This window comes from Hyaena hyaena, unplaced genomic scaffold (assembly GCF_003009895.1).
Source record: "Hyaena hyaena isolate Hyena2069 unplaced genomic scaffold, ASM300989v1 scaffold_548, whole genome shotgun sequence".
Taxonomy (NCBI): domain Eukaryota; kingdom Metazoa; phylum Chordata; class Mammalia; order Carnivora; family Hyaenidae; genus Hyaena; species Hyaena hyaena.
The window spans coordinates 517,976-536,565 of NW_024081181.1; the positions used below are offsets into that span (position 1 = coordinate 517,976).

Genomic DNA, 18,590 nt, shown 5'->3' on the forward strand with positions numbered 1-18,590 from the left:
CCCCCACGGCCCCGCCCCCACGGCCCCGCCCCACGGCCCCGCCCCCACCCGCAGGTGGTCCTAACCGCAGCCCAGGCGGGAGCCACCACTCCGAACCCCCGTCCTCCATCCTCCCGCTGGGCGCTGCCTCGAGGCCGTGAACGCGCCCCTCCCGCCGGTGCCCCTCCCCCCTCCGCCGCAGATTCTGAGTTCCGGCCAAAGTGGCATCACGGAGGCTGACGTCACCTTTGCTCAGGGCGCCTGGTTCCCCGTGATTTTCAAGATATCGGAAACAACAAAGCAAGGCCTCCCTCATGGGATTCAGATTCCTACCGCGGACCTTTCAGAGGAAAGGCTGGTGGGTCCCTGCGCGGGAGTTCCCGGGAGGGTGAGGTGAGACCGCGGGTGAGGTGAGTGAGGTGAGATGGCGGGTGGGTGAGGTGACATGGCGGGTGAGGTGAGACGACGGGTGAGGTGACATGGCGGGTGAGGTGAGATAGTGGGTGAGGTGAGACGGGCGGGTGAGGTGAGATGGCGGGTGAGGTGAGACGGCGGGTGAGGTGAGTGAGGTGAGATGGGTGGGTGGTGAGACGACGGGTGGGTGAGGTGACATGGCGGATGAGGTGAGACGGCGGGTGAGGTGACATGGCGGGTGAGGTGACATGGTGGGTGAGGTGAGACAGCGGGTGAGGTGACATGGCGGGTGAGGTGACATGGCGGGTGAGGTGACATGGTGGGTGAGGTGAGACGGGCGGGTGAGGTGAGACAGCGGGTGAGGTGAGTGAGGTGAGATGGGTGGGTGGTGAGACGACGGGTGGGTGAGGTGACATGGCGGGTGAGGTGACATGGCGGGTGAGGTGAGATGGTGGGTGAGGTGATATGGTGGGTGAGGTGAGACGGCGGGTGAGGTGAGAGGTGAGACGGGCCGGGTCACGTGGCCTCCCGGCCGGCCAGTGGACGCTAGTGCCCAGCTCGTCCACCGTGGGCCCGCGCCCCTGCGCCCCTGTAGGGAGGGTGGGCGCACACACCGACCTCCTCCGGGTCGGTGCCTGGGGCACAGAGGCCCACCCGCCTGTCCCCTCACCTTCCAGTCTCCCGAGACAGGCGCGGCGGGACTTACGCGTGTGCGGCCAGGGCGGGTACGGAGTTCAGGGCGCGTCTGCAGGGCGGACAGACAGCCTTTCACCGGTGAGGGGGGCACACTGCCGGGCCCGGGTCACGGAGGAGGAGGAGGAGGGAAACGTCTGCCATCGGGATGGAGGATCCCCGCCCGACGTGGATCCCAGGAGCAGCGCTGCTACGGGGCGCGCGCCGCGGGCAGGGGTGCCGGCGGTTCCTGCTCCCGCCTCCCCACCCACCTCCCGTCTGCCTGGAGGAGGCCCCGCGTACCCTGCCCGGCGCGGCTCCCTCCCGTTCACCCCTGCTCACCCTTCTGTAGCCGCTGCCGCAAGGCAGGCGCCAGGCCCAGACAGTGCCGCTTGGGGCCAGCGGGCGTGGGAACTGGCGCTGTGTCCCCGTCCCCGCCCACTGCTGGGAGGCCAGCGGGAAGAGGGAGCGTGGCCTCTGCGCAGGAGCCGTCATCAGAGGAAACTCGCTCCAGAGCAGAGGGTCCTCATCCAGGGACGGGAGCCTGTCTGTGAATTTTCCAACAGCTTCCATCCATGACGGGGCTTATGGCCCCTCTTCTCCCAAATTAGGACCCAGAGCCCCTCAGTCAGGCAGTAGCTCAGTGTCTGCCGCCCGAGGTCTGCGAGGACGGTCCTCGCTTTCCTCTGCTGGTCCAGGCTCTCCCAGGGCTTCCCGCCAAGGCCAGGTGTGCGCACCCAATCCTGAGCAGCCCTCTCCTTCTGATCAGCACACGCGCCATCGGACAGCCGGTTGCCAGGCTCCCCTGGCCCTGAGCCAATGCATCCCTGCCCTGGCGGCCGCCTGACCCCTCGGGAGTGGTGTGGGCTCCCAGAGGTGAGGATCTAGGGAGCCCTCAGGGAGAGAGGCTCAGTCTCACATAGCTCCCCCCGACCAAGGTGGTGACCAGGTTGAGGGGCTGGAGTGATCAGCTGCCTCCCAATCACAAGGGCGAGAGGCCCAGAGGCCCCTGGCGCTGCCCCTGAGAAATCAATGAAGCCTGACCAAGCGAGTCTTCCAGACTCACCTGCCCAGGGCAAAGGGCAAAGGACAGTCAGCTCTTAGCGGGGTTGTTGGTGATGCTTATACAGCCAAGATGTAGGGAGAGCTGGGGGTGGAGGCTGAAGGCGGAGGCTGGGGGTGGAGGCTGGGGTGGAGGCCAGAGGTGGAGGCCAGCCTCTCCCTGAAGGTCTCTGCCCTTTTGCCCTGAGTGCACGGAGCCACAACGGCTGAACGGAGCAGAGTGCCTGGGCGTGTGACAGCTTGGTGACGGGGAGCCGACTACAAAGGGGTAGCTCTGGACGAAGCACAGGCGCACACCCTGCCCGGCCTGGCTGGATGCAAGCTCCCAGCACAGTGAGAGAGCCAAGAAGTGCATCCTGGGCCTGCGATGAAGCTTCCACACAAATTGGGGTGGGGGGGCTGGCAAATCCCGTCAACTTTCCAACAAATTTACATAAATATCCACATTAGATTCAGGATGGAACAGTGGTCACTGTGTTATCGTGTCTCTGCCACGGAAAGGGCCACGGCTTTTCTTGTCCCCATGGACTTTCCCATCCATGGACGCTCCAAGCAAACCATTCTCCTCACCGACGCTCACGCGCTCTGCCAGATGGCCGCGTCATGCAGAACATGAGCGCTGCCACCTCAGGAGGGCACACAGGATTCAGCGCCGATGGCCCGAGTCCCCGGGGTTTATCAGAGACTCCGATGTGGGGGTCACGGTCCCTGCCCCTGGAAGCGCAGAGAAGACTCAGACACTACCTTGCTCTCAAAAGGAAGAAACTATACTGAGCAGACACATCTCCAAAGCAGACACCTGGATGCCCACCAACACGGGAAAGGGGGTCCAACGTCTCATCGTCAGGACATGCAGACCAGATCCACAGTGAGATCCACCCCACACCTGTCGGGACGGCCAGTCCCCAAACCACAAGACACAAGAGGCGTTGGTGAGGATGCAGAGAAAGGGGGCCCTCGGCACCGCTGGTGGGGGTGCGAGCCGGCGCAGCCGCACTGGGAAATGGTGCGGAGGGTCCTCAGTAAGTTGAAAGCAGAACTACCCTACGACCCAGCAACTGCACTACTAGGTATTTATCCGAAGAATATGAAAACGCTAATTCAAAAAGATAAGTGCACCCTGTTTACTGCGGCACTGCTGACAATCGTCACACTATGGAAACATAGTCCACATGTCCACGGACTGATAAGCAGATCAAGAGGATGTGGTTTATATACAATGGACTCTTACTCAGCTACGGAACATTGGACGAAACCTCGGCGTTTGCGATGACGTGGATGGATCTGGAGTGCATTATACCAAGGGAAACAAGTCTGTGAGAGAAAGACAAAGATCGTGCGATTTCACTCACGTGTGGACTTTAAGAAACAAAACAAACGAATAAACAAGAAAAAAAAAGACAGAAACCAGACTCTTTAACTCTTGGGAATAAACTGGTGGTCACCAGAGGGGAGGGGTGAGCAGCGGTGACCCAGGGACTGAGGAGGGCACCAGGTGACGTACGGAAGTGCCCGGTCACCCGTCTGCAGAGTGGAAACCAGCAGACGCTGCATGGTGACACAGGGCAGTTTGAAAAGGACAAAGACTCTAGCTGGAGTCGGGACGCAATTAACTGGACTGATCTCACAGAGGAAGAATCGATCTGGAGTATGTTGTGAGCATGGTCCAGACAGACCCACAGAGCAGTGACAGGACACGTCATGGGAGGGGACTGTCCAGGAGCTACTGCTCGGGCCCAAGTGCTTGGGATGTAAGAGCGCCCAAATCCCAACCCTCACGGCCGTCCGCCTCTCTGCCATCGTAATAACAATGGAAGAAGCAAGCCCTGGAGAGCTTCCCATCCTCTGGTTTCTGTGGAATGTGCAGGATCGGGGAAGCCTTGGGAATGGAATTAAATGTGACACTGAATTAACCGACGTGCAAAACATAAACTCAGCCCCAACGAACATCTTACTGCAGACTCACCGTCAACACTAAGGCTGCTTCTCACGAAGCAGAAGAACCATGGCCTCGTTGCTGGCGTGGCATGGTGACCGTGTGGGACCCACCCCCCCCGCGGGGACAGGCCACCGAGCCATCAGCTAATGGAGCCGTGGCCGTGGGATGGTCCCTTGTGGGACAAGCGACTCTATACGGAGTCGCTCCACGGTCCAGACGGGATGGGGAGCAGAGGGCAGCCGGAGGCGCTGCGGGACATGGGGTGAGCGAGGCCGGGCTTCCCTTCCGGGCAGGAAGGTGTGTGGTCACTGGCTGGGTGGAGGCCACGTGGGGCGCAGGCAGAGTGCCTCTGGTTTTGGTTCCTTGGCTCAGGATCTTCCAAGATTCTGACTTCACATCTCTGCCTCATTTGTTAAGAGTAGCGGCTGAGAGTACACACTTCCTCCACATTCATCTGCGTCCTTGATAGAACCGCTAACGAGGCCGGCCCTGCATGCGCCCATGGCAAAGCCCAACTGTTGCCCTCGGCCGCTGACTAGCTCCGTCGGCTACCCAGCCGTCTGTAAGCTGCCTGACCGTGCCCACGACTGCTTCCCTGGGGATGAAGTGATCTGGCGAGCGCCTTCTGAACCTCCAGCGGTACCAGTACTGAACGGTAGTACTGTCTGAACGTGAAACAGTGGAGTGAGCCGCCCGACGTGACTCACACCCCGTGAGCCTGTGAGGGTGCCTCTGCTCACCCGATCCTTCCCAGGACCTCACCCGCACTCTCGAAACGCCGGGCTCTCCCTGATCACCTGTCGGCTTTCCGAACTCCGTGCTCTTGAGAACTTTGCCCTCGCCGGGTCTGTGTCTGAGCAGCACCCCAGCCTCTCCACCACCAAGGATGGCTCCCCTATCCCGTCAGGGGGTTGTCTTAGTCCTGCGAAGCCCACCCTCACGGACGCCCGTGGCCTCTCGCCGTGCTCGGCCTCCACGGTCCTCCTTTCTCTGGAGGAAGAGAAGAAGCGGAGTTGCCCGTCTCCCTGGGCCCGTGTCGCGGGCACGTCTTTGCGGGCAGGCGTCTCTGCTCCTCTCTTGCTGTGGTCACAGTTCTAGTGCTCCCGCGGGCTCTCGAGCCAACACTTGGGCAGCCACCACTGCCAGGCGCGGCAGGATCGACTTCCTACTCTCTCTCAGCAGGCGGACGCTTCGCCCCTGAGATGCTGACCCCGGACTCGGCTTGCCTCACAGGTGAGGGTCCCTGTAAGACGGAGCAGAGACTCTTCGGGGAATCCTGCACGGGGTGGCTTCCCTTCCTCACCTCTTCCGGTGCCTGTCTGCCTCCCACCCCCTCCCCACGTGGGCAGAAAGACGGCCCTGTTTGAATTGTGGGGAGGGGGCGCCTCGAGGGGCGGAGGCTCCACGGTGCCCGTGGGATGGGCTCCCGGGCCTGACCGGGAACAGGGGCGCTGCCCACAGCCACCTCTGGACCCTCAGCTCCGACTGGGTGGGGGTTTCCGTCCGGCAAGTGCCCCCCAGACCCCACCTCTAGGAGCACAGCCGGGGGCCACAGCCGCCAAGCCAGCTTTCTTATCGTTATCCAGAAACGTTTCTACGTGTCCCTGCTTCCTCCTCTGGTTCCGTTCGTCTCCGTCCTCACTGGTGTCCCCCGTGCGTCACACTGAGCTGATTGCTGACATGGAAACAATCGGGCTGTAAAGTATGACGGACGCCTCTCTGCTCTGCGCTGCGGAAGTCCAGGCAGCGGACCGTGGGGGGCTGAGCGTGGGGCTGTCGCCTGCTCCCCTCGGGCACGTCTGCTCCTCCGTGGGGTCGCGTCTGCCTACCACGTGCGTCCTTGTCTCACGGCCCTCTCCTGAGAACGCAGCCGTCCACGCGGCCGAGGGCACGCCCCGTGCCCTCCCCCCCAGCGCCCACGTCCAGAGATGTGATCACACGGTGACCTCCAGTCCTTCTGGTCCTTCACCCCATGACCGCCCCGTGCTGTTCATTCGTTCCCACGTCTCAGACAGTGGGTTCCCGTGGCTGGCACGCTGGCTCCTGTGCGGAGTGCCACTCAGGGAAGTGGGCCGGGTCTGCCCAGCTGGGGCTTCTGAGGAGGAAACTGCCTGGGGCTCCTCTGCCAGACCCACTCAGCTCAGCGCGGCAGGCCGCCCCTGCTCCCTCCCGCTCCCTTCTCCCACATGCCCTGGGGACCGGCTGCCCTCGCCCCGGAGCTCAGTGCGCTCCCCTCCTTCCCCGACACATGACTGGCCCTTGGCTTGGCCTCCCCGCCCGTCAGGTGTGGCTCACTCAGGTGCTGTCGCCAGCGTCCCCTCCCGAGCTCGGTGGCTGTGGGACTCGCATCTGGCCCTGGAGCACCTCTCCACCTCGAGGCCTGTGACATGATGCGTGTGGCCGCCAACAGCGTGGGAGACGCGCAGGGAGTCCAGCCCGGTTTGGGAGGAGGGTCCTGCGAGCGCCCGTGGCGCGCGCCCTGCAGGAGGAGGAAGCGGCCGGGGCTCCCGGGGCCGTGAACCCTGCACAGGAGCTGGTCTGCCGGACGCAGACTCATGCCCACTCCTCCCCGGGCAGGGGCGCAGCCTCACTGCGCCTCGTGCAGGGCTGGAGGGAGCCGGAGAGGCCACGCAGGGAGAGGAGACTGGGGGCCGGGGTGCCCTTCGTGTGTGTGGCCCCAGGGCTAGTCCAGCTGTCCTGTGACAACGGCCCGCGCCTGCCGGCCCCCCCCGCACCTGCCCCGGGGACCGTGGAGAGCAGAGGTCTGTGGGGACCGCGGGAGGCTCAGGGGCTGCAGACCAGCCGGCAGGGACGGCCCGGAGGTGCGCCTGCTGCATGCTCGCGGTGCAGGGAGAGGCGTCCGTGGAGGAGTGGGAGTCAGGAGTGACCCCCGGGTCAGGGGGCTCACACCCCAGACTCCGCCAAGGCTTCTCCAGGCACCTGATGCCTGGGTTCCAATCTCTCCCTCACGCTTTTGAGACCCCCGGTGCATATGACCTCCATGCGACACCTCCGGCCTGCATCCCTCTGCCAAGCCCAGAGTTTACAGAACATCCTGAATGTGCCTGGCCGGGCCCTTCCAGAACCACCCGGGGGCTTCTGGTTCTCCTGCCCCTTGGCCGACCTCCAAACTCCACACACACATCTACTCATCCCCCAGGTCTGGGCACAGCATAGCCCCTGCGCTCCAGCCGCCGCCTGCCCCCCCTTCCCACAGCCCCTCCCCTGCAGCGATCACAGTGACCATTTGAAATCATCATCTCAGGCTTGTCCTCTCCGAGCTGACACCCCTGTGGCTCCACGTGCTGTGAGGTGCACAATCCGAGGTCGTGTGGTGCCTCGCGAGCCCTGCGACCTGGTGCCCGCGTTCCCAGCTGCTCTTCACCCTGGCCACGCCCTGACTCGGCTCTGCCTTTTCCCTCCACCATCTTTCCCCGGTGAGCTTCTTCTCACCCTGTGCAGCTCAGAGCTGCCTGCAGCCAGCACCTGCGACATTTCCTTCCCACCCCATCTGGGCCTTGTCCACTTACTCGCCACCTGAGCCCCACGATGAGATGGGTCTCATCCCACCCTCCGCACACGTGAGCAAAGCCACACGCAGAGGCGGAGACCTCTGTGGACACAGATTTTCCTTACAAGCTCTTACACCTTGTGCCCTTGAAATTTAATCAAAACTTTGTTAAAGAGAGAGGGTTTAAAAAACCTTAAACATCCAAATATCCAGTTCACAGCTCTCTCCTCGCAGAGGTGCTTATGGGCTGTCAGAACGCATTCTGTGCACCTGACCTGACTGTGCTCCGGGGGGCCATCCGTCCTCCCGATGGTGCTCCGGGGGGCCCTCCGTCCTCCCGACGGTGCTCCGGGGGGCCCTCAGTCCTGACTGTGCTCCGGGGGGCCCTCCGTCCTCCCGACGATGCTCCGGGGGGCTCTCCGTGCTCCCGATGGTGCTCCGGGGGGCCCTCTGTCACAGGGACCCTGAGTGGAGAGCAGGGTGGTGGCCGTTGTGCTCAGCACCCCTCGGAGACTCAGGCCTGTCCTGCTGCCGCGACGGCAGCGAGTCAGAATGGCTGCCATTGCCTATGGAGCGTCGTTCCCGTCTCAGCGAGAACCACGGGGACGTCTCCATCAGGGCTGTCTACACCGTGAGGCCGTGTCACGAGAGTTACTCACGAATCCACTTGAGGGGGATGTTACGCTCGCCTGTGGGTGCAGCGGCACAGAGTTTTTTAAATGTGAAACTCCTGTGAAAACAGCACAGATCTCACTTCTGCCCCTCCGGGCTGAGGAATCGGTGGGGGTGGGGTGCCCTAAATTCCACTGTTTCTTGGGTGGCTTGAAAACAAACATTATCTTGGACGAAGGAGACGACAAGTGTCCTAAAGAAGAGCCAACAAGACGGCCTCTCAGGCGGCATCTGGTGGACCTGACACATTTACTGCTGACGATTTTGGGGAACCCCCTGGAGGTGAGGGGGCTGCTGGAACTTGCGTGTGTGTGTGTGTGTGTGTGTGTGTGTGTGTGACTACAAATAATAGAAATTTACTCTCAGATGGCTTTGCGGGGTGTGTGGGGGGAGGAGTCCAAAATGGCGTGCTGGGCTGTGGCCACGGTGCCAGCGGCATGCGCCCCTCAGCCTCCAGGGACGGTCTCCCCGTCTGTGGCTCCAGCCTCCATCTCCAGGCAGGCGCCGTGGTTTCCTCTGCTTTCTTCACCCGGCTCTTCTGTGCGGCAGGGCACAGACTGCGGTCTGTCCTCTGACCCTGGGCTTGGCCGCCCAGGCCCGTGTCTGGACCTTACTCATCCTGCACGACCGAGGCTTCCCGCCCCGTGACCGGTGGCCCCTCGCACGGTTCCGCCGCCGCAGTCTCCGCGCCGTTGAGCTGGACGACTCCAGGAGCCTCTCGTGTGGGCGGCCTCGGCAGCACTGCCCTTGGCCTGGCTTCACTCTGCACACAGCGTGTCATCACGTGTCGTTCCTTCATGGTGGGGGAGTATTCCGTCGTGCGCAGAGACCGCGTCTTCCTCGCCCACCTGTCCACGGATGGACGCTGGCGCTGCCTCCGCATCCCGGCTCTGGCAGCAATGCTGCGGCGGACGTGGGAGCGAAGACCGCTCTTCGGATCCTGACTCAGTTCTGGATAAGTACCCGAGGCGGGGATGCGAAGTCCCCGTGCAGTGTCCTGAGGAAGCTCCGCAGTCTGTACCGTTCTGCACGCCCGCCAACCCCACACCACGGCTCCCTTCCCCCCACGGCCTGGCCACCAGCTGGGGCGTGTGTTTGATGCCAGCCACGCTGACCGGGTGCGTCTCCTGACTGAGCATCTTTCCATTGACCTGCTGGCCGTTTGGCCAGTTTTCACCGGTTTTAAATCAGGTTGTAGCCTTTGTGCCTGTGAGCTGGAGGCCGTTCTGAGTTTTGGACGCTAATCCCTTGTCTAAGGTCGGCTTGTGAACCTCTCCCCCATCCCGGAGGCCGCTGTTCGCCCTACAGACCGCCTCCCTTCCAGCTGCCGTGCCGCGTGCCCGCTTCTGTTCCTTGCGCTTCTGGTGTCACGTCCAAGATAGCGTCACCAGACCGGGAGTCATGAAGCTCTTTCCCTATGTTTTCTTCTAGGAATTTTATAATTCAGGTCTTGTGTTTAAATTGTGACCCATTTTGAGCTGGTCTTCACGCGTGGTGTGAGATGAGGGTCCGGTTCTCCCCCCATTTGCCGGAGGCACTGTCCTTTCTGTGCTGTGTGTTCCTGGCTCCCTGACGAAGGCGGGGGACCTCGTACGCGTGGGGTCATTTCTGGGCCCTCTGTTGCGTTCCACTGGCCTGCGTGTCTGTCTCTATCCCGGTACCGTGCTGTTTGAGTTACGGCAGCCTGGTAATCTATTTTGGAGTCAGGAAGCGTTGCGTAATTAACTGGCATTCCGGGCAGGTCTTTCACGACAGAAAAACATGTCAACTTTTCCTTTTGGTGTAATTTCTTCATTGTCAACTCACATTTTCCTTAGACAGTAAAATGAGCATTTTCTAACAGCTCCTTGAGAGATGTCATGGGAATCCTGTGGTATAAATATGTGCGATGGGGCGCCTGGGGAGCTCAGTAGTTTAAGTGTTCAACTTCAGCTCAGGTCATGATCTCAGTGTTTGTGGGTTCGAGCCCCGCGTCAGGCTCTGTGCTGACAGCTCAGAGCCTGGAGCCTGCTTCGGATTCTGTGTCTCCCTCTCTCTCTGACCCTCCCCTGCTCACGCTGTCTCTCTCCCTCTCTCTCTCTAATAAATAAATAAATAAGTAAATAGTGTGAGCAAGTGTAAATATATCCTGAACATACTCAGGTTTGGAAGAACAGATCTCATGAACGGAAACGGAGAAACCACGCAGACTGGGTTCACTAAGAAGCAGGTGTACGGCCTAGGTTCCACAAGCATACAGCCCTCTGCACGTGCAGACCCGCCCCGGTAAAGGGTGCTCCCACGTGCTGTGGTTCGGCGGTGCTAAACTCTGATATCCCAAGTCACAAAACAATGTCATAACATTGGAAATTGCTCCCAGAGAGAACCTGAAGTTCCTATAGCTGAGCTGCTCTGGAAGAGGCCACGCCACACACAGATGAGTGCCCCGGGACACGCGCACGCACGCTCACACACACTGCCCCCTTGGCTTCCCCTCAACCCCCCCTTACCATGTAGGTGGCCAGCAGGTGACGGTACAGACCGATGGCCCGCCATCTATCAGTATGTGGAGGCCTCGTGACTCTTTACAGTGGTGTGGTTTGCAGACAGGTCTGACGTCACCCCTCTCCCTGCCCCCTGCCCCAGTCCCGCAGCCAGCGCCCAGGTCTGCGCCCACCCAGGGGTGAGGGCTCACTCTTCTCCCTACTGTGTGAGCTTGGCCGTATCCCACCCAGAGATTTACTGTGATTCACACTGGTTTCCACTGTCCTGGACTCTTAGAGGGGACAGCGGGTCCCCCCCCCCCAGTGAGGTGCTACCTAGACCCCTCCCGCGGTGCTGGACAAACCCACAAAAGCCGCAGGACACAGCCCGCAGCTGAGCCAATGCTCTCAGGTGCGTCTTCCACTAACTCCACAAACTGCAAACTCCAATAAGGAGATACATCTTTCCTTTTCTAACAAGAAAATTATTAGTCCCCCTCCCCCACAGTACTTTTTATAGCATGCGCTTGGAAGGTCTTTTTAAGACCTTATTGTTTCTTTAAGAAGCAAAGGCAAAAAATCAGCAATTTAAGATTTGAAGAAACGGACATGGATGTGAGCTTATCAAGAATGAAAAGTAGCTTATTCTCTAATATCTTAGCTAAAAGTTCAAAGAACAGTTTTCTTACAAATTAGGCCAGGGCAAAATTCAGGAAAATGGGAAAGGAAGAAAAAAGATTTGAAAACACGCAAAGAATTTAAATGCCCGACAGGGAGGAAAATCAGATCCACGGACCACACAGCGGACCCGTGACCCTGGCGTGCGGGCGCGGGAGAACTATTTTCGGGGCTGGCGGGCGGCGTCCAGGCCTTGTTTCCTGGTCAGGGGTGAGGTGGGAGCAGGACGCGGCCAGCGTTTGCGTCAGAGTGGATCCCAATCAGCTTGACGACATAAGTGCAGCGAGAGGACCCCATTTTGTCAAGAGAGGGAAGCGCCTGACAAGCAGCGCAGCAGCGGGTGCGAGACGCGGGCGAGGGCGGGGGCCCAGCTCTGGGCCAGAGGGCGGCAGGCTCCCGCCGCGGTCAGCGCGCTCCATGTGGCTCCGCCGTTCTGTGAGGACGGGCTGCGCGCTGGGCTTCGCGGGCTCTGAGACGGTGAGGCCTCGGCTCTCATCCACACACGCGGAGACTAGTGCGCAGCTGGGCAGCCGGCCAAGCCCACGCGGTTTTGTGTCCATCACGGATGCCGCCCCAGGCACACGAGAGCTCAGCTCCCTGCGCGAAGAGGAGCAGAAAAACGCACACGTCGGAGAGCAGAGTGTCGGGTGCCATTGAAAACGTGTATCCGGGGGCGCCTGGGCGACTCAGCCGGATGAGCGTCTGACTCTTGCTCTCAGCTCAGGCCTTGATCTCAGGGTCCTGAGTTCAAGTCCCCCATTGGGCTCCACGCTGGGCATGAGACTACTTAAAACAATAAGTGTACCTGTGCATGTCTGCGTACGTATGTGTGTACATATGTATATGCAGCTCTGTGTGTATTTGAATGCATGTGTGTACATGCACATACGTGTATGCACACAGACACACGTGTGCACAAAGGTCCATGTTTGTGTGTGTACTTGCACACACGTGCAGATGTATGTGTAGACAGACGCATGTGTGCATACGTGTGCATATACACATGTGTATACATGTATGTGAATGCAGACATGTTCACGTGCGTATAGATGTACGTGTGTGTGTGTGTGTGTGTGAATATAAAATGCTCTCGGTGTTAGCACCGGAAGTCCCCCGTCCTGGGAACCTGCGCAGCCCCAGGCAGGCCCGGGTGGCAGGAGTGCCAGCGACTCCGGCAGGTGCCCCGGCAGGTGTCTGGGCAGGTGCCCCGGCAGGTGTCTGGGCAGGTGCGCTGGCAGGTGTCTGGGCAGGTGCCCCGGCACGTGTCTGGGCAGGTGCGCCGGCAGGTGTCTGGGCATGTGTCCCGGCAGGTGTCTGGGCAGGTTCCCCGGCAGGTGTCTGGGCAGGTGCGCCGGCAGGTGTCTGGACAGGTGCACCAGCAGCCGGGAGGCCTGCCTGTGATGGTGGCAGGGCCCGAGCTGCTTGGACAGGACTCCGCGCCCGGCCGGCCCCCACGTCCTACGTGTTCTGAGTCCGCTGAGCAGTCGCTGTGCAGGACGCGCTCAAAACACCGCAGGTGCTAAGTGCTCACGTGTCGCCGAGTTCCCGGAGCTCTGGGTGCAAAGCAGCATTTCACGTGCTCTGTAACGGCTACAAACCCGAGAAAAGGCAGCAGGCGATCCTGGCCTCTGGCCAGGCCCCGGCAGGACAGCGTCCCGAGGCCAGGACACGGCACAGACCCTTACCAGGTGGCTCAGGCTCACTTTCCAAACCCATTCTCTCCACTTTCCCGAGGCAAGTCCTGTTTCTGATTCGGGCCCAATTTAACACATTGAACTGGATGTGGCTGGTGGGGCTGACAGACCCTCATTGGTCATGGGATGACACGGACGGTCCGTCTCAAGGATGGGGCAAGAGCGGCGGAAGATTCTAGCATACTGCACACTAGCAGGCGGGTCCCGCTGACCCGGCGTTTGGGACCTGTGAGCATAGATTGGTACCAGCTTCAGGCACAGCAAACCTGGCCCCGACCGGCCCCCGCAGGCTCCCCCAGAGCCCGGCCCTGACCGGCCCCCGCAGGCTCCCCCAGAGAGCCCGGCCCCAGCCAGCCCCCGCAGGCTCCCCCAGAGCCCAGCAGCGCCAGTGGACACCGTCAACCCCAAAGAGCTTTCCTGGGACACCGAGGAACCCAGGGATCCCCTTATCCCCGGTCAGTGTCTCCAACATGAGTGGGGTCATCAGCAAAGCCCTTCCCACGCCCTCCCTGCCCGGCCCGCACGGAGCCAGACAGCAAACCCCAGGACTCTGCATCTCAAACGTTGGTGCCCAGAGTCCGAGTTCCAGAGACCTCGTTGTTCACCACGAGCAAGGAGGACGCTCCCCACGTGTCCTGATGCCCTGTGCACAGTATTAAAGAGAAGCCGACTAGAAATATTTGAGTTTTCCCTGTTTGTGAGAAGAGAGAAGTTGCCGGAGAAAACCGACGACCACACTGTGGCAGGGAACTTGCGAGCAGAGGGACGGAGGGACAGCAGGCCGCTCCGGGCATCGTTCGTTGCTCCAGCACCGCCCCACGATCCACGCATGTGGCCAAGTCCCCTGAAACTCACAGCAAGGGGCCCTTGATTCCATCCGCGTGAGCCCCGAGGGGAAAGAGACAGGGTTCGTGGAGACAGACTGAGCCCGTGGGAAAGGGACCCCAGGCTCCTGCCGTGGTGCTGTCTCCGTGTTCACTTTTCCCCGTGGAACCAGCTTCGTGGACCGGGTGCCCCCGAACAGCAAACCTTCACGTCGCTCAGAAGTCACCAAATCCCGCTCACTGTCCAGCCCCTGCCCGGCCGTCAAAGGGGGTGCCCGCCTCTGAGTGAACTGTAGTATTAGAGGCGTCTAACGGGAGGTGACAGGAGCGTCCACAGGGCACTGCCACGTGCCAGGGCCCCGGGCGCCTCGGAAGCCAGGACGAGGGAGCCCCACATGTGGCCACAAGAGTCGTCAGTAGGAGGTGCTGACGGTCCCCGCGCCCTGCAGGCTGGTGAGACAGCGAGCTGCACTCTAATTTGTGGATGACCAAATTTGTGCATTTTGACTAAATGCTCCAAAGCTGTGACCTAGAGGCCGTGCCTCTGCCCAGGTGGCGGGAAATGCTGCCGATTCCAGAGACGCCACATGGAGTGTCTGGGCCCGGTCCGTGCTCACGGAGCAGGAGTTCGGGGTACACCCTGCACGTGCTTGCTGGCCACCGTGCGACCGCCTGCGCTCAGGACGTGCTCGGATGCAGGGCCGACGGGCGGATGCGCTGGGTTTGCCGTGGGCAGCGGCTGGTGGAGACAGAAGGCCTGTGTCCACGCACGTGCTGGGAGAGGCGCCGAGTCACAGACCTGCTGCGGGGCTGCCCAGATCCCGGCGGTGCGGGTTCGGGGGATGCGGCCGCTCCCTCCCTCCCTGCTGGCTCAGGAGCCACACTTGCAGGGAGGGCGGCCGTGTGGCCCGTCCTGGCCGAGCCTCGGTTTGCTGGGGCCCTGCCTGGGGGGCTCCTGCTCAGGGTCTGGCTCCCGGCACAGGGCAGGTGTGACACAAAGCACCAGAGTGACATCTTTCGTTCACGGATGACTCCGTCCACACCCTCAGGGTGGCAAAGCGGCAGGTGGAAGGGGGGTGGGTCAGATGGCACCTGGCGCGGCTGGCCCGAGGGGTCACCGTGTGAGACGACAGGCCGTGTGCACCCCTTACTCGGGCCCAGACGTGTTAACGGATACAGGAGGTGACAGCAAAGTATTCGCAAGCCTGGAACTTAACTCAGAAAACCGACACCCGCTGGTGACCTGCGTGTGGATGTCACCCTAGGAGGCGGGACGAGAGGTCACGCGGGAGCGGCGGGGCCTGGGGCGCGGTGCCAGCCCGGGCGGTGGGCGTTTCCAGAGGTGCGCGGGCCCCAGGCGGAGAGAGGAGTGCGGGGTCAGGGCAGTCCCGGCCTCGGCCCCTGCGGCCACAGCACCGCGTGCCGCTCTGCCCCTGTGGCGGTCTACACCTCGGGTGCCCTCTCCAGCTGTTCTGACACCCGAGTGTGAGTCAGAGTCGTGGAGGTTTGCTGAACCCCTGGGTCGTCGGGTCCGGGGAGGCCCAGCGTCTGCACTGCCATCAACTGCAGGGCGCTGCTGGTCCGGGACCCACGCTGAGAACCGGCACCGCAGCACACGGCACTCGGAGGAGGCCGCTCCTGTGGCCCGTGGGACCCCGCATCCGGCCCTGGTTCCACATGAGCAGGGGCCTGTGCCTCCTGACGCCGCCTCCCGTTTGCCCCCAGGGGGCTTGAAGCCCTGCGTGTGCATGTGAGGCCGTGTGGCTGCCCCCCGACGGGGACTGAGCTGACCCCTACATCACGCCAGGAGCTCCACGCTTTCCACAGGGCGGGCGTGGACGTCACCCACGGGCTGAGTCGTGTCCCCTGGAAAGGCGTGGCATCCCCAGGCCCCGGGCCCGTGAGCGAGTGTGGCCCTGCTCACACAGGGTCCTTGCCGCGGGTGGAGTTAGGGGAGCTCACCAAGGGGGTCCCAATCCAGTATGACGAGCATGTCCACGGGGGAAAAGTGGACGGAGACGCGCACAGAGGGGGCACCACGTGAAGACACGGGAGGCACCCACATGTAAGGGCTGGGTGAGGCCACCGGAGCCCGACAGAGACCTGCAGCACGGGCTCCCTCCCAGGACCGAGGGGCGTCTCCTGGCCGGTGACACGTAAGGGACGGGTCAGGCCCTGCGTCCACACCGTAGCTACGACGGGGCCACCTGTTTTCTCCCCATTTCACAGTAAATGTTGCAAGTCCTACTTAGCACATCTGCGAATGCCGCGGGGGGAAGCGTGCCCCACGTTACCACGTGAGGCCATGGAGGCACAAGCCTGCGCCTGGAGGCCCGGGAGCGCCGGGCTGCCGTGCACGCGCGTCAGGGGGCACAGGGGGGAGGCGGCTTCACGCTGATGGCGGCAGACAGCATCCTGCTTCAGGGAGGGCCCACGGCTCGTGTGCACATGAGCACGTGCACGCATGAGCACAGGCTCCCTCGTGTGGGTATGAGCACACACTCGCTCACACACGTACGAACATGCTCATGCTTGCCTGTGCATGCATAAGCACACGCTCGTTCCTGTGGGTATGAGCACACACTCAACTGCTCACATATGAGCACACACTTGCTAGTGCACATATGAACACGCGTGTGCTCCTTCATGACTTGCGCGTGCGGCACCGAGAGGACGTCCTCTTCTCTGTGGAGACACTCAGGGCACGCGGTGCCCGCCCCCCGGCGTGGGCTCTGGCAGGACCACTCACACGTGCAACTCACACGGCACCCGCCCCCTTCCTGGGCCACGGCCACCTGCCGTGGGAGAGCACCTGCCCCCCGCGTGTGGGCAGCGGCTGTCCCGGCTCCGGCCCGGCCGTCCCCACCCCCACACTCTCCACCCCGACCCGGGCTCTGGTGGCCAAGGCAAGTGTGGGAGCCCCAGGGCAGCAGCGCCCGTGACGGCCTGGGTCTCGGGAAGACCCTCACTCAACTGGACTTTATAGGAGCGACAGAACAGCCGTTATGGGCTGAGTCTCAGAGACCTCAGGGCCTCCTCTGCGTCATGGGGTCCCCTCCCGGGGACCTCGGGGCACCTTGCACAGGACAGGGTCCCCTCCCGGGGACCTCAAGGTGCCTCCCACAGGACAGGGTCCCCTCCGGGACCTTGGGGTTTCCTCCCGTGGGGTGAGGTCTCCTTCCAGGGACCTCAGGGCCCTCTCCCCACAGGATGGGGTCCCTTCCCGGGGACCTCGGGGCACCTCCTACAGGATGGGGTCGCCTCCCGGGACCTTGTGGCCTCCTCTGCAGGATGGGGTCCCCTCCCGGGGACCTCCGGGCCGCCTCCCGCGGGACGGGGTCCTCGTCACCGCATTGACTCTGCAGGAAGCCACCAATGCCTGGGCTTAGTGCTGTCCATGTTGGGGAGCTCCCCAGCGTCCCAGGCACAGGGGGACCCAGGACCGTGCCCTGTGGATGTCTGCCCTTTGTCCTCATAGGCGGCCCTCTGCTTTGCTGGCTGGCTGTGGGTGTCCTTCCCCGGGAACACAGAGGGTCAGGACGCCCTGTGATATGACCCCCCCGCCTGCTCCCTGCCTTCCTCTACACGCAGGGATATCGCACCTTCATCCTGATATGGGAGTGGGGTCTCCCAAGGCCTGTGACAGGGACAGACGCCCAGGGCACGCCAAGGGCCTGCTGGCCGTGACCCCAGGCAGCGGACTGATGCTCCTGGAGACCACGGTGCACAGAGCCCCCAGGGCATTAATGCAATGGTTCGGGCAAGTGTGGAGGTGGCCCCTGGAGCTCTGGGGACACGTCAGGCCTCCCCTTCCTTCAGGTGGAAGGACCCCTGCACGGAAGGCCGTCCCCTCGCGGGCGCCTGAGGGAAAGGCGTGTTGGGGCTCTGCGGGTTTGTAACTTCTGTTACCCGTGACAAGGGACACATCCGGCCACAGGAGTTTCTCACTGTCAGGGCCGTAAACGTGGTGAGGTTAACGTGGCAGCCGCCCCAGCCAGGGTGCGGATGTGCATGCACACGTGTGTGCACCTGTGTTTGTGTGTGTACACGCACGTGTGTTTGGGGGCGCCTGTGTTTGTGGGCACGCACGCGTGTTTGGGGGCTCAGGTCAACTCGGCACACGTGGTCCAGCGTACACCCCGCCCGGAGCCAGGGGCAGGGTGCCAGCTCGCAGCCCAGTCGGGGGGACAGCAGGTGACGTCCCATAAAACGAAGCGGGTGTCACAGGCGTCACAGGCAGCCGGGCATGAAGGTGCTCAGGGCAGGGGGGAGGAGGCCGGGAGCGGCCTGCACAGCCGGGCCTCAGGGAGGCCCCGTGGAGGGGACGGTCCCACAATGAGACAGGCAGGTGGGGAGCTGGAGGGTGCTGGGGGGTGACCTGGGCTCACCGACCGCCGCAGGGAGCAGCGTCCAGAACTCGGGAGCCACCGCAGGGTGTCAGGCCCTGGGTCCTTGGGGCGCCAAGATTTAACTTCCCGGTCCCTGAAGTGAAGCGAACACCAGCACTTACCCCTTGGGGAACCATCGCGAAGATTAAATGTTAATTTTAGTGAAAACCGAGAGGCGTCACATAAATGCTTTTATTACTTAATTAGTCAAATGTGTGCTGAGAAGCCACCGTGTCCGGGGCGCCCTGCGATCCGCGCCGGATGGGAGCGGCTGGCTGCGGCCCTGTGTCTGTTC

The 18,590-nt window shown here is 62.2% G+C and overlaps 1 protein-coding gene and 1 long non-coding RNA gene across 2 annotated transcripts in view; one reads left to right on the top strand and one right to left on the bottom strand.

Annotated features, from left to right (window-relative positions):
* PTPRN2 (protein tyrosine phosphatase receptor type N2) overlaps positions 1–18,590 on the bottom strand; it is a 754,508-nt gene that overhangs the window by 177,422 nt on the left and 558,496 nt on the right. The window lies entirely within an intron of this gene.
* LOC120247826 lies at positions 243–5,752 on the top strand. Its single transcript, XR_005532421.1, has 3 exons — positions 243–372; positions 5,246–5,299; positions 5,653–5,752. It is a non-coding gene; the product is annotated as an uncharacterized LOC120247826 (long non-coding RNA).